This window comes from Myodes glareolus, chromosome X, assembly GCF_982192425.1.
Source record: "Myodes glareolus chromosome X, mMyoGla1.1, whole genome shotgun sequence".
In the NCBI taxonomy this organism is placed as follows: Eukaryota; Metazoa; Chordata; class Mammalia; order Rodentia; family Cricetidae; genus Myodes; species Myodes glareolus.
The window spans coordinates 5,821,281-5,836,533 of NC_142053.1; the positions used below are offsets into that span (position 1 = coordinate 5,821,281).

The window sequence follows — 15,253 nt, forward strand, 5'->3', positions numbered from 1 at the left end:
ACATAGCTTAGCTCATGGCAAATGGTGGCCAACTCCATCTTGCAGGCAGCTATTGGGAGTTGCCAAAGCCTCTCCAAATTTATAGAGATCCTGTGCCACTAAAGTGCTCAGCAAAGTCATGAAAACTCCATATTAAGTTTTCTATTTCAATTCCCTCTTGAGGAAGCCACCTTGGCCTCAGATATATTTCTCACTACAGGTATCAGTGATTAGGAAGCCTCTGTACTCCATTACCAAGATCCCTGTTCCTCTCAGGGAGCATCAATAAGGGTCGACTTGAACATGCAAATGACTGGAAATAAAGGTGAAGGTCCAATGATCCTTCCCACCCTCTCATTCTATTGAGCTTATAGGCTCAATCATAGTTGATGCTTGCAACCAGGCATAGCTGATCTAATGAGGAGTGTGACTTTTTTAGTTAGATGATAGTCCTCTCAAGGACCCTGCTGAATTAATTTGTTACTTAACTTAAGAGTAGAGTTCTATCAGGCCTAGTAAATTTGGCACCATTTATTGCTCTTCTTATTCCAAGTTCCCTCAGTAGTGACTCTCCTTCCTCTATTGTTCTTTATTCCTTGGTATTCATGGGAACCTCAAGAAATGATAACCACCTATCTCGAATGGCTCATATGAACCATTCCATCAGTTCCCTGGTTCCCCTTAGACTGCCTCTGGTTATGTAACTTGTGTCTCAAGAAAGGATAGGTGATTATATCACTTAATTTATCTGCCTCTACAGCACTCAACTGATCTCATCTGCCCCTGTGTCTCACAACCTCACAAGGAAGGTGGTTAGAGGATCCTTTGTTACTTATTTTTAAATGTCTCCCTAATTCCTGCATCCCAGCGCTGAATAGTCCCTTATCACCAGAGTCTCTGCATTAACCCATTGTTAAGTGCACAATCTGCCTGATGGATCATTGATTTTTATTTTCAATCAAAGGATGACAGTTTGGTGATCTTTTGTTGCCTCTTTTTCTCTCTCTTCCTCTTTGCTGTCTGACTTATCCCATAGTTTACAGTTTTTAGAGATTTAGGAAGGGCTCATTAATACAGATACTATTTGAGGTCTCTTTACCTTTCCCTGACACCTCTCCATACAACCATGAGAAGTGGTAAGCCAACATCTCCATCTCATCCTCTCATTTACCAATTTTCATGAAAATTCAGAAGGTAACATGAAGGATGTCCCTACATGTAAATTTTCTATTGCAATTCCTCTCTTGGAGCAGCCAGCCACTTTGGCCTCAAATATATTTCTTTTTTCTTTATTATATTTTACATACCAAACAGTTTCCCCTCCCTCCATTCTTCCTGTCCCCTCTCCCACCTCCCTTCTACCCCCCCATCCACTCCTTTATCTCCATTCAGATTGGGTAAGGCCTCCCATGGGAGTCAACAAAGCATGGCATATCAAGCTCTCCCTACCCCGTATCAAGGCTGAACAAGTCATCCCACTATAGGGAATAGATTCCAAAGAGTCAGCTCATACATGAGATATAGGTCCTGGTCCCACTGCTAGGGGCCCCACAAAAGACCAAGCTATACGTCTGTCACCCAGATGCAGAGGGCCTAGGTCAATCCCATGCTAGCTCCCTAGCGGTTGATCCAAAGTCTGTGAGCTCTCACAAGTTTGGGTCAGTTGTCTCTGGATTTTCCTGTCATAACTTTGACCCCCGTTGCTCATATAATCCCTCTTCCCTCTCTTCAACTGGACTTTCACAGATATATTTCTAAAGGAAGCTTCTGTACCCTATGGCCAAGAACCCCATTCCTCTTAGAGTACTACTATTAGAGATTGTAATGCCTGCCCTAGACCTTGGAGGTTGACAAAAAGAATGTGTGAGCTAAGCTGGAGGAAAGAGTTTTGTAGAAGACTATCCTCTCACTAAAACAACCACAATCCTCATCAGATCAGCCGTGCCTGCTTGCAATCATCAACTATGATTGAGCCTATGGGCTCAATGGAATGAGGTTCAGTACAGAATCATTGGACCCTCTCCTGAGTATCCAGCAATTTCTATGCAAGGTGACCCTTACTGCATGCATGCCATGGGTCTGTAGGAGGTGTTAAAGTACACAGACTGGAAATGAGTAGGAAAAGGAGGCTCCATCTGTGTGGCCATGGGAAACCAATCGTCTATAAGTAAGTCTAATAACTTCATTGATTTACCAAAGTGAACCATGGTGCAATACTACTTTGGTCTGTCATTAGGACCTTAGAAGAGGGGAGATCTTATTTATGCATTCTCCATATTTCTCACAACCAAGGCTCTAAGATCTGGAGCCCCTAAGGTAGATGAGTAAAGTACTCTCCTGACAAGTTTGCACACATTTGGTGTAGGTCTGATGACAAGGCTAGATTATTTAGATTCACTCTATTTGGGGTGGTTCTGCTTTTACCCTTTTCAGAGCCTGGTCCTGCAGACCTGATCCAGGGATCACAAAATAGGCTTTTATCTTACTCTAACAAACCAGGAAGAACTGAATGATTGAGATTTTCAGAACCATGTCTAAAATTTTCAGAACCAGTTCCCTCAGAACTGGTAGCAAGGACAGAATGAAATTATCTGGCAACCCCTAAGCTCTCTCTTAGCATCTTTTCATTGGTTTATTGCCTTCATGAATGTTGGTGGAGACAGCTTGTTCATTTCCCATCTTCCCAGACCTGAAATAATCACTCAGAAAGTATATTAATTATAACACTGCTTGGCCTATATTAGCTTATGCATATTTCTTGATAATTGTTACATCCTATATTAACCCACTTCTATTAATCTGTGTATCACAACGTAGCTGTGGGTTACTGGGCTAGGATCCAGCTTCTGTCTCCTCTGGCGGCTAAATGGTATCCCTTTGACTCCGCCTACTCTCTCCTCCTCTATCTGTTTGGAATTCCTGCCTTGCCCTATTCTGCACTGCAGTAGACCCAAAGCAGCTTTATTTATTAAGCAATGGTATTTGCAACATATAGAAGGGAATCCCATATCACGTCCTGGTGCGGGAGAATTGTCTGTATTCTGTCAATCATGTTTTAAATAAACGCTGATTGGCCAGGCAGGAGGTGTGGGCAGGGAAACCAGACAGGAAGTGGAAATGATGCAAGGAGAGCAGGAGAACTCTGGGAAGGAAGAAGTTGATTCCTCCCACTCCTGCCCAGACCACCAAAGCAGCAGGATGTAAGCTGTCCCACTGAAAAAGGTACTGAGCCTCATGGCTAACATAGATCAGAAAAATGGGTTAATCAGGATGTGAGATTTAGCCAGTAAGAAGCCTGACCTAATAGGCCAATCAGCATTATAACTTATAAGATGTTTGATTTTTCTCTGGGACTAAATAGTTGGGGGGGGCGGGCAGGACAGAAAAACACAAACAAACAGGACCCTTCATGTTACAACGTCCCCTTTTATGTCTAAATAAAAAGGAAGGTTTTAACTTTAACATAGTAAAATTACATATAAAAAAACAGGTATCAATTACAATCACAATATTTATACCTATTTTACCTTTATCATAACTAAGGAAAACTATAATTATAATTATCTTTCTTTAACTCCATCAAAGACCCCAGAAGGATGCAGTATTACCTAAGTTAACAGGAAGTACATTGTAAGCAACTTCCAAAACTCTAGAATTGACAGAGACATCTTGCTGCCTGGACAGTCACCCAAAGTTCTTCTGTAACATTGGGACATCCATCTTCAGCCTACAGGCCCATGGTATCTGGTAGACTTTTCCATGAAGCAGGAAATTTCAAAGACAATTCCACCAATATTGGCAGTTTGTCACTCACTTTTTTCTGTGTACTACAAAATGTCTGGTAGACTTTTTCATGAAGCAGGATCCCTGAAGGACTGTCTCACTTTTCAGCATGTTCAGCAGTCATTTTTCTGTGGGTCCTGCATGTCCAGTTCATACAGCATACCATCAAACAGTTCAAGCAAGAGCAGTTTCTTGCCCAAATGGCTAGCCAATGCTATAAGTAACCTCTTCAATACCCATCTTGAAGTAGATTTGTTTTGCCAGGATCAAATGTGTTTCATTGTCATGAAAAGTCCTAAATTCTTAAAACACTTTTAAGTGCCATATTCTGTAAATCTTTGAAAAAGGTTTAAAGATTATCTATCTAACTGAAAAATATTTCTGTACATCTAGAAAACCTAACATGATGGGGGAAGCTTTGTTAACCAGTCATCTTTAAGAGGTGGATTCAAGGATGAGATGTGGCTTTTTGGGACCCAGAGAGGAAAACATGTGCCCAGACCAGGTGCCCTCTTTCTGTGTGGTTCTGCTGTGACCAAGCAGAGCCTGGACTTTCTGTTCTTGTGGCCTGAGTTTCCCCTATTTAAATAAAAATCTGTTTATCCTTTAAGCTAGCCTGGTTATTTCACAAATCGAGTTAACTTCTACAGTTGATGCCCAACGGCTGCCAGCATGTTCTCTGCCATGCTGAGCACACATCCGGCCCATGGTGCCTCCTTCAGCCTGCCTCAGCCACAGTCTGTATACAGATCCAGTGTTCATTTAGATATAGAATTCTCATGCAGCAGCCCTGAGTAGCTGCGATTCTTTATATTTTCTCACTAAACGCCTCAGGGCCACTTCAAGTCCCCTTGCCCAATCCCCCACACCCCAGTCCCTGTGCCCCACCACTAATCTCCAGCCATGCACCACAGAAACTCAGATGGAACACAGATTTTCCTGGGTGCCTCTGTTATCTTGTTATTCCTGTGCTTATGAAGCTGCTGACCAGTCAGGGACAACTGTGGAGCACACAGTCTGTGATTTACACTAATAACTGCCTTTAATCTGAGCAATTTTAGCATTTAACTCTAAAATCAGATTCAAACCAATCACGTAGCTCCAAGTGCGCCAACGACACCTACTGGCAGGTACCGGTTACTGCATGTACTCCAGCTCAAAAGCAACCACAGGTAAGATTCAAATTTTGAAATATAAATTATGAATTTATAATTTAAAAGGGCAAGATGTTGAACAATTTAACCATTCAGGGTTTCAATGGCCTTTTTACTTATACCATGCATGAGGTTATGCAAGACTTATATGATTTCCCTCCTACATCATTATATTTGATTTTGGGGATTAGTTTTTGCCTCCATAATTTCTCCTTAAAAACATGGTTTGATAATAGGGCCAAGAATGAGGCACTTTTAAAAATAATACAGTTTTTACGAACTGACACTTATCAATTAAAAGAAAAATTCATAACTCTGGAGAAGGATACAAACAATTTGACTAACAAAACCCAGTCAAATGGGGTGCTTTTAAATATGATACAGTCTTTACAGACTGATAATAATCTACTACAAGAAAAATTCATCACTCTGAAGAAGGATACAGCCAATTTGACAAACAAAACCCAGTCAACTTCATAGGGTGCTAAGACATTGTCTGAGAAAATTTGTACTGTTAAATGCATTAATTGGACTCTGTCAATCAATTATGATAGATTGACTAATAAACTGTCTCTCCAGGAAGGTAATATGCATGATATAAAAACTATGTGCAAGGATGAGACATTATCTCTACTGGACAGACTTTTTACTTCAACATTACAAATGAGACTTTGGGTGATTGCTCAGGTTGCCGGTTGTCTCCATCATATACTGCTCACTTTGAAAGCTGCTTGATTGCACTTCCTGCCTACTCAAATGATATTATCTCCCTTCTCAAGCCTACAATGGGGTTGAAGATTAGATAGTTGTAGTTATCTTCCTCTAATGATTTAGATGAGAATCTTTGGAATAGAATGTTTATAAACAAACATTTGTCATGTGTTCCTTGCTTAATAGTGTTTATGTTGGTTGTAATTTTATACTTAATATCTGTTCCTTGTATATAGTTGAATTGGGATTTGGATCACTCTTGTTTAGATGAAAGGGGAAGGTGATGGGGAAGCTTTGTTAACCAATCATCTTTAAGAGGTGGATCCAAGGATGAGGTATTGTAGGAGGAGGGCTTGCTTGTTCATCATGGCCACCCAGCTAGCTTAGCCCCAAAGTAACCACACAGAAACTATATTAATTAAATCACTGCTTGGCCCATTAGCTTTAGTTTCTTTTTCTTCTTTACTTTATTTTTTAAAATTTTTATGATTTATTTATCTTTTATGTGCATTGGTGTGAAAGTGTCAGATCCCCTGAAACTGTATTTTCAGACAGTTGTGAGCTGCCATGTGGGTGCTGGGAATTGAACCCAGGTCCTCTGGAAGAGCAGTCAGTGCTCTTAACCGCTGAGCCATTTCTCCAGCCCCTAGCTCTAGTTTCTTAGAGGCTAATTCTTACATCTTAATTTAACCCATTTCTAATAATCTGTATATCACCTTGTAGCAGTGGCTTACCGAGTGAAATTTAGCACATCTATCTCCAGCGGTGGATCCATGGTGACCCCTGACTTTACTTTCTTCCTCCCAGCGTTCATTTCTGTCTTCTCTGCCTACCTAAGTTCTGCTCTATCAGGCCAAGGCAGTTTCTTTATTCATTAATCAATACAAACAATATACAGAGGGGACTCCCACATAACCTCCCCTTTTCTGTTTAAATAAAAAGGAAGGTTTTAACTTTAACATTGAAAAATTACATATATCAGGTATCAAGCAAGAATTACAGTTACAATATTTTATTTACTTATCTTTTATCATAACTAAGGAAAACTATATCTAAAACTATCTATCTATTCTTCAACTCCATCAAAGACTCCAGAAGGATATACTATTACCTAAGTAAACAAGAAGTGCATTATGAACAACTTCCAGAACTCTAGAATTGACAGAGACATCTCACTGCCTGGACAGTCACCCAAAGTCCTTCTGTACCATTGGGGCACCCATCTTCAGCCTACAGGCCCATAGTATCTAGCAGACTTCTCCATGAAGCAGGAAACTTCAAAAATAGTATTAGCAGTTTGTCAGTCACTTTCTTTTGTGTCCTGCAGAATGTCTAGCAGACTCTTTCATATAACAGAAACCCTGATGGACCATCTCACTTTCAGGCAAGTTTAATAGTCATTTCTCTGCGAGTCCTGTATATCCAGTTTATATAGCCAGGCAAGACAGTTTCTTTCCCAAATGGCTAACAAACTCCATAAGGAGCCTCTTCAATGCCCATCTTCTTCTTGATGTAGTTAGTGCTGCCAGGAGCAGATGTGTCTCACTATCATGAAAAGTCTTAAGTTCTTAAATATATTAAATGCCATATTCTGAAGGTCTCTGAAAGATTTGAAGAATACCTATCTAACTGATATATATATATATAAATCTAAATCTAAATAACATGACTACTTATATATTATATTATTAATCTTGACTATTATATATGACTATCTATTAACCTATATTTCTTAATTATATATTACATTTTTAAATGAACTACACAATCACAATATCTTAATCAAGAGCAGAAATATACATATAACAAAATTGACCTTTAATTTGTATCAATAAACCAAGATCCATACCAATGCAATTTATGTATATTTATATCATATCCCCCTGTAAATGTAAAGAAGCATTTATAGACAATATTTGGGAATATGGGCATAGTTTTTTCATACTACTTCCTACTGTTTGGGGGTGTTATTAATTAGGTCTTTTATGGTGTATCACATGTATTAGGTTCATCTCACTCAGCAGTTTGGTGAAGTAATTTTTTGAAGGTTTTCATGGCAACCTTTCAGTGGGCATGGTCTATCAAACCATATTGGTCTATAAATAATCCACTGGTTTTCATCTTCTGTGAAAACAAAAGAAGAATCTCTTTTCCAAAGCAGCATATCCTCAGACCCAAATTTGGAAGTCATGATACCTTTATAATATATGTGCTGGTTTAGTTTAGCAGCACATAGAATGAAAAGTCTCTCTGTACTTAGCTCCTTCACAGTCAAAAAATTCAAAGAAAACATAATAATATACATAATCTAGATTCTCTATGAATTTTTCATCTTTACATGGCTTATTTTTCTTTAGTTCTTTTAATGTATGACTGTCTGTACTGTCTCTTTAAAGACTTTTTAAAAAATGATTTACTTCTTTTCCAACTCTCTATATTCTTCTATTTCTTCTCTCTCCCAAGGCTACGTACATTTATCCAACACTATGACTCATTTAGAGTTCTTTTATGTCTGAATTTGTCCTATTGTGAATTTATAATTGTTTACTGTCCAATAGTGCTTTTTAAAATGCTAAGCACTTCTTGAAAACTTAAGCTGTGTCATTGCTAGGTCAAATAAAGTAGTGCCTACCTGCCCTGCCCAGTCCAGCAATGGTGGAACCTCTTGAGTCTCTGAGCTGCTAGTGTCTCTGAGCTGTGTGCACTGCTCCACTTCTAGGAACACAGAAAGTCCACATTGCCATCAAGCAAGCTGCAACACTTTGCTTACAAATGCAGCTCAAATGCTCTGTAGCTGGACCTCTTTCCTGAGTAAGAGGTTGTGCTGGCAGCCTGGCACAGAAAGCCTGCATTTCAAAACAGCATGTCTATTTTTCTGCTGCTGCTGTTGCTGCTGAGTCAGGAAAATCTCTCTTAAAGGAGTTGCGGGACAATGCCAGCAAAGAGCAAAAGCTTTGTTGCACTCTGTATTTTTTTTGAGAATTCCTTTTCAAGCTTTCTCAGGTTTTACCATGGAATTAGTTGGCCACATTGGAGCATCAATTGAAAAAGGAGGGCCCTCTTGTTCATCCCAGTCACCTGGCTAGCTTAGCCCCAAAATAGCCACACAGAAACTATATTGTAACATGAAGGCCGGCTTGTTGGGGTATCTGTTCCCGCCCGGTACCCCACAACCGGCAACTCCCAAGGAAAATCACACACAAGACTCCATAAGATTATAAACTGATTGGCCCATTAGGTCAGGCTACTTATTAGTTCTTATAACTTATATTAATCCATTATCATTATCTATGTTAGCACATGGCTCAGTACCTTTTCCAGCGGGGCAGCTTACATCTTTCCTCTCCGGTGGTCTGGGTAGAACTGGAAGCTTCCTGTTTTCCCAGAATACTCCCAGTCTCTTTGCTCCACCTCTACTTCCTGTCTGGCTTTCCCGCCTATACTGCCTGCCTGGCCAATCAGTGTTTTATTAAAATATGATTGACAGAATACAGACAATTCTCCCACACCACTATATTAATTAAATCACTACTTGGCCCATTAGCTCTTGCTTCTTATTGGCTAATTCTTACATCTTAATTGAACCCATTTCTATTAATCTGTATATTGCCATGTGGCAGTGGCTTACTGGGTGAAATTCAGCACCTCTATCTCCAGTGGCGAATACATGATATCCCTGGCTCTGCTTTCTTCCTCCCAGCATTCAGTTCTGTCTTCTCTGCCTACCTGAGTTCTGCCCTATCAGATCAAGGCAGATTTTTATTCATTAACCAATACAAACAACACACAGAGAGGTCTCCTACATCAAGGCATGGCTTTCTGGGACCCAGAGAGAAAAACATGTGCATGAACCAGGTCACCTCTCTCGATGTGGTTCTGCCATGACTGCGCAGAGCCTGGACTTTCCGTTCTTGTGGTGTGAGTTTCCCCTTATAACAAACAATAATATAATTGTTTATTATTTAAGCTAGCCTGGTTATTTCACAAGTCGAGTTAGCTTCTACACTGACATAATTACAGAAATGATTATTATGGATGACTATCTATTAACCTGTATTTAATTATGCATTACATTTTAAATGAGCTACACAAACACAATACCTTAATCAAGAACAGAAATATACATGTAACAAAATTGATGATAAATTTGTGTCAATAAACCAAGATCCATATCAATGCAAAGTATTGCATAATGCCTTTTAAATGTAAACAAACATTTATAAACAATATTTTAGAGAATTTGGGTGTACTCTCCTGGTTTTTACATCCTGGTTTTTGTTGAGCAAAGTACTTGGGGGGTTCACTGAGACCTTTCGGGGGATCTTGGTCCATAAAACCACATTAGTCTGAAAGGAATCCACAAGTTTTCATCCTCTGTGGAAACAAAAGTAGAAATATTGTAAGAAGACTGCTTATTTCATTTCTGGATGCCAAGTCCCAAAATAATCATACAGAAACTGTATTAATTAAATCACTGCTTGGCCCAGTAGCTCTAGCTTCTTATTGGCTAACACTTATATTAATTTAACCCATTTCTATTACTCTGTATATTACCACATGGCTGTGGATTACTGGGTAAAGTTCACAGTATCTGTCTTTAACAGCTCCATGGCTTCTCTCTAACTCTACCTTCCTCCTCCCATGCTAAAGGCCAAGCTAGTTCTCTATTCATTAACCAATAAAAACAACACATAGACAGAAGGACCTCCTGCACCAGATGGTGAGTAAAAACTAGAAGAGTTATGAGATATATGCTAGAAAAATATTATTTTCTTAAAAGTGACAGAAATTTAAATTATTTTGGTAAAAAAAGAAAAACTTACTGAAATCCTGTTATCTAAGAGAATATACATTATGTAATGAATAGAATGTTGAACACCTTCTGATGAAGTCTAATATGGTAACACAGAACATGTTTTTGGAAAATGGAAAGCAGGCTATTTTGGTATAAATGGACAAGAACTTGATGATTTGTATCCTATGGTATAGTGATGGATACAGATAACAGCACATAGATAACATACCCATATTGTATGAAATGAAAGATTAATGCCACCTCTGACAAAGATGGAAGAGGTATACAAACCCAACAAGATACATATGATTAAGACCCCATCACCTAGTTTGTGATTGCTAATTACTATTTTAATATTATATGAACTAAATAACCCAGACTCTGAAAAATAAACATTATTTGTCATCTTTATATGTGACTTGTACATTTTAATTTTTACATGTTTGTATATGTGTGTGTATGTGGTAGATGTCATGATACAGAAAGGCAAATATGAGAAGGAAAAAGAACTCTTGGGAGAATGGGGAAGGAGAAAAGGTGGAAATAGATTAGACATGAAATTAAAGTGAAATGAGGGATCCTGGGATGAGGAAAGAGATAAAGGAGAGGAGGAGGCTAGAAGAGAGGACTCAAAGAGAAAAATCAGCAAATACAAAATACATGTGAAAATGCCATAACCAAACCCACGATATTCTGTTCTAGCATGTTAAATGTAAAATAAAAAATAAAAATAATTTCAAAGTGAACCTGGATTACAAGACTGAAGAATTTTTTTACTCCATTGTATATACATTGCGGGCCTCCTTCAGACCATAGTATCTAGTGTCCTCAAAGATTTCTTACTTTAGAGAGGAGACAAACCAGTGAGACACTTGAAATCCGTGCAGTATTCAATTGTCCTTAGGGTGCTATGCATCACTAGCCTGAGTAATGAAGCCTTCTCACATGCCATAAATTGGAAAGTTCCATTAAAAACCTAAGTGATTTCTGGAAAAAAGGAGAACATTCGGCTAGAAAGAAAGGGAGTATAGATGTAGCATAAATTCTAATTGACTTTCATGATAAGAATCTTGAGTCAGATATAGTGGTAAATGCTGAAATATGATAGAAGGTGAGTAAATTCTCATATTGAATGGATGATCCTGTCTCTAGGAATCCTTAGATTGAATGCTCTATCTATGATACTGCAGGCTGCATCTGAGGACCTGCCTCCTCTCACCTTATATTCCTCTCTATCCAGCTATATTACTTCCCATTTCCATCTCCCTATGACTGGGATTAAAGGCATGAGCAACCACCACTTGACTGTTTGTCTTTTAGACTGATTCAATCTTGTGAAACACAGGGTGGCCTAGAACACACAGAGATCCACATGCCACTGTTTTCTGAGTACTGGAATTAACGGTGGACTAGAACAATCCCCAGAAAGAGGAGAGACAGCTCAAAAGGAAAGAGCTTCAGGCACTGGGCCCCATTCTGAGCAGCTGCTAGTGAAACAGATGAGACAGTAGCCTGTGATAGACAAATGCTCACAGTACTGATCAGAAGCATGGAGGCAGGTAGTCCTCCACCAAAAGAGGATGACTTGTGAGGATGAGAACTTTGTAGATGTTGGTTTCTGCATTCTCAGCTGTGTCCTCAGGGGGCTGGAGCTATTTTGTGAGGTACCTGGATGATGGCATAAGTCACAAAACAATCCCACACCAGTTTGGAATCATGATTAATAAAAGGGTTATTTATTTAAAGGGAAAAACTTACAGATCACTGTACTAGACAACAGCCCTCTGCATGACCAAGAAAGGAGTCTAGTAGCCTGAAGTGGAGTCAGAAGCAAGAGAGCAAGCACATGGCTACCAATGCTTTTTAAAGCCAAAGAGACCATGCCCAAGTGGGCTGGTATCTTAAAGGCTATTGGCTGAAGGAGCAGAAGGAGCTTCCACAGCACTTCCCCCTTTAATTTAAGTAAGAGAGTTCTAAACCCAATACAAAACAATATACACTAGGAACTGATATTAAGTATAAGATTAGAATTGCAATCAGCATAAACAATATTAAGCAAGGAACATATGCTAAATGTTTTAATAAATATTCTATCCTATAGAGTCTCAATCTTGTATAGGAAATGGCTTGGCTAGATCATAAGAGGACAGTAACTATGATTATCTAATCTTCAACCCTATCGAAGGCCTGAGAAGGGAGATAATATTACTTGAGCAGGCAGAAAGTACAATCAAGTAGCTTCCAAAGCGAGTAATATATGACAGAGACAATTAGCTACCTGAGCAATCACCCAAAGTTTCATTTTGCAAAGTTGAAGTAACCAACTTTGGCTATGGCCTAGTGTAATTGACAGACCATTTTCAGAGGCAGGAAACTTTTCAAAACCGTCTTATCCTGTCCTGGCAAGATTTGACAGTCCTGCTTATCCATTTTCAGATATAATGTAACTTGTCAGTGGTTAAGGCATTGTCAGTTCCTTGCCCAAGAAGAAAACAAGCTCCACGTGGAGTGTCTTTGGTGCTCAACATTCTCTTGGGAATAGATTGGTGCTGTCAGAAGCAGGCATGTCTCATGTCAACAGACTAAGTTATTTATTTATTTTTTTTTTTTAGTAAATTTTATTAAATTATAAAAGTTTCCATTTCCACCCCCCCTCCCAACACCCTCCCACTCCCCCTACTCCCCCTCCTCCTCCCTCTTCGTCCCCCAGGGCAGTCAGGGTTTCCTGCCCTGTGGGAAGTTCCAGTTCCTTCCCCCTCCCTCCAGGTCCAGGAAGGTGAGTGTCCAAACAGACTGGATCCCCAAAATCCATTATATGTAGAGGAAACAGGTCCCAGTGTCATAGTCAATGGCTTTTCAGAAAGACTTCGGGTCAGCCACAGTCAGAGAATCCGGCCAAATTCGGAGAGTCTGGTTAGATCATGTCCTCTTTCAGTCCCAGTCCAACTGGCCTTGGTAAACTCTCATCAGATCCGTTCCCTTGTATCAGTGGGTGATAGCATCCCTCGCAGTACTGATTTCGTTTTTCCTGTTCTTCCTCCTTCTGCTCCTCATTTGGACCTCGGGGGGCTCAGTCCGGTGCTGCAATATGGGTCACCGACTGTATCGCCGTCCTTCGTCAGATGCAGGATCTATGGTGATAAGCAAAATATACATCAGTATGGACATGGGCCACGGCCGATTCAGGCACCCACTCCTCTGTCCAGAGAGCAATCTGGGGGATCTCTCCTTGGACCTGGGATCCCATATATAATCAAGTCTCCTGTAAACCCTAAAATGGGTCCCTTAGTTGAAATATAATCTTCCCTGATCCCATATTCATCCTTCCTCCCCCCCCCCCCCATCCCAGGCCACCAAGCTTTCCCCTTTCTTCCCCTACTCCCTTCTCTCTAACCTTCTCCCCTTCCATCGACCCTCCCTCCCCCCCATGCACCCGAGGTTACCTGGGACTCTTGTCTATTTCCTACCTCCTGGTGGATAGCTAAATAATCTTCATCAGGTTCATCTTCTTATTTAGCTTCTCTAGGATCACGAATAATAGGCTCAAAGACCTTTAATTATGGTTAGAATCCACTTATGAGTGAATACATACCGTGTTCCTCTTTTTGGGTCTGACTTACCTCACTCAGTAAAGCGTTTTCTATTTCCATCCATTTGCATGCAAAATTCAAGATGTCATTGTTTTTTACCGCTGAGTAAAACTCTAATGTGTATATGTTCCACACCTTTTTTAACCATTCTTCTATTGAGGGGCCCCTAGGCTGTTTCCAGGTTCTGGCTATTACAAATAGTGCTGCTATGAACATAGTAGAACAAATGCTTTTGTAGTATGATCGGGAATCTTTAGGGTATATTCCCAAGAGTGGAATTGCTGGGTCCTGAGGGAGGTTGACTCCCAGTTTCCTGAGAAACCGCCACACTGATTTCCACAGTGGCTGCACGAGTTTGCATTCCCACCAACAATGGATGAGTGTTCCCCTCACCCCACATCCTCTCCAGCATAGGCTATCATTGGTGTTTTTGACTTTAGCTATTCTGACAGGTGTAAGATGGTATCTCAAAGTGGTTTTGATTTGCATTTCCCTGATCGCTAAGGAGGTTGAGCATGACCTTAAGTGTCTTCTGGCCATTCGAAGTTCATCTGTTGTGAATTCTCTGTTAAGTTCAGTACCCCATTTTTTAATTGGGTTAATTAGAGTTTTAGTGCCTAGTTTCTTGAGTTCTTTGTATATTTTGGAGATCAGACCTTTGTCTGATGAGGGGTTGGTGAAGATCTTCTCCCAGTCAGAAGGCAGCCTTTTTGTCCTACTGACAGTGTCCTTTGCTTTACAGAAGCTTCCCAGTTTCAGTAGATCCCATTTATTCATTATTTCTCTTATTGTCTGTGCTGCTGGGGTCCTGCTTAGGAAGAGGCCTCCTGTGCCTAAATCTTGTAGACTACTTCCCACTTTCTCTTCTATCAGGTTCAAAGTGGACGGATTAATGTTGATGTCTTTAATCCATTTGGACTTGATTTTTGTGCATGGTGATAGATATGGATCTACTTTCATTTTTTTACAGGTTGACATCCAGTTATGCCAGCACCATTTGTTAAAGATGCTTTCCTTCTTCCATTGTATACCTTTAGCTCCCTTGTCGAAAATTAGGTGTTCATAAGTTTGTGGGTTAATATCTGGGTCTTCTATTCGATTCCATAGGTCGACTTCTCTGTTCTTATGCCAATACCAAGCTGTTTTCAATACTGTAGCTCTATAATAGAGTTTGAAGTCAGGGATGGTAATGCCTCCAGAAGTTCTTTTATTATATAAGATTGTTTTGGCTATCCTGGGTT

At 39.9% G+C, this 15,253-nt stretch overlaps 1 non-coding gene across 1 annotated transcript; it reads left to right on the forward strand.

Annotated features, from left to right (window-relative positions):
• Window positions 1–10,653: 10,653 nt before the first annotated feature.
• On the forward strand, window positions 10,654–10,776 carry LOC125415512 (U6atac minor spliceosomal RNA). The gene has a single exon (XR_007236625.1). It is a non-coding gene; the product is annotated as a U6atac minor spliceosomal RNA (small nuclear RNA).
• The last annotated feature ends 4,477 nt before the right edge of the window (window positions 10,777–15,253 follow it).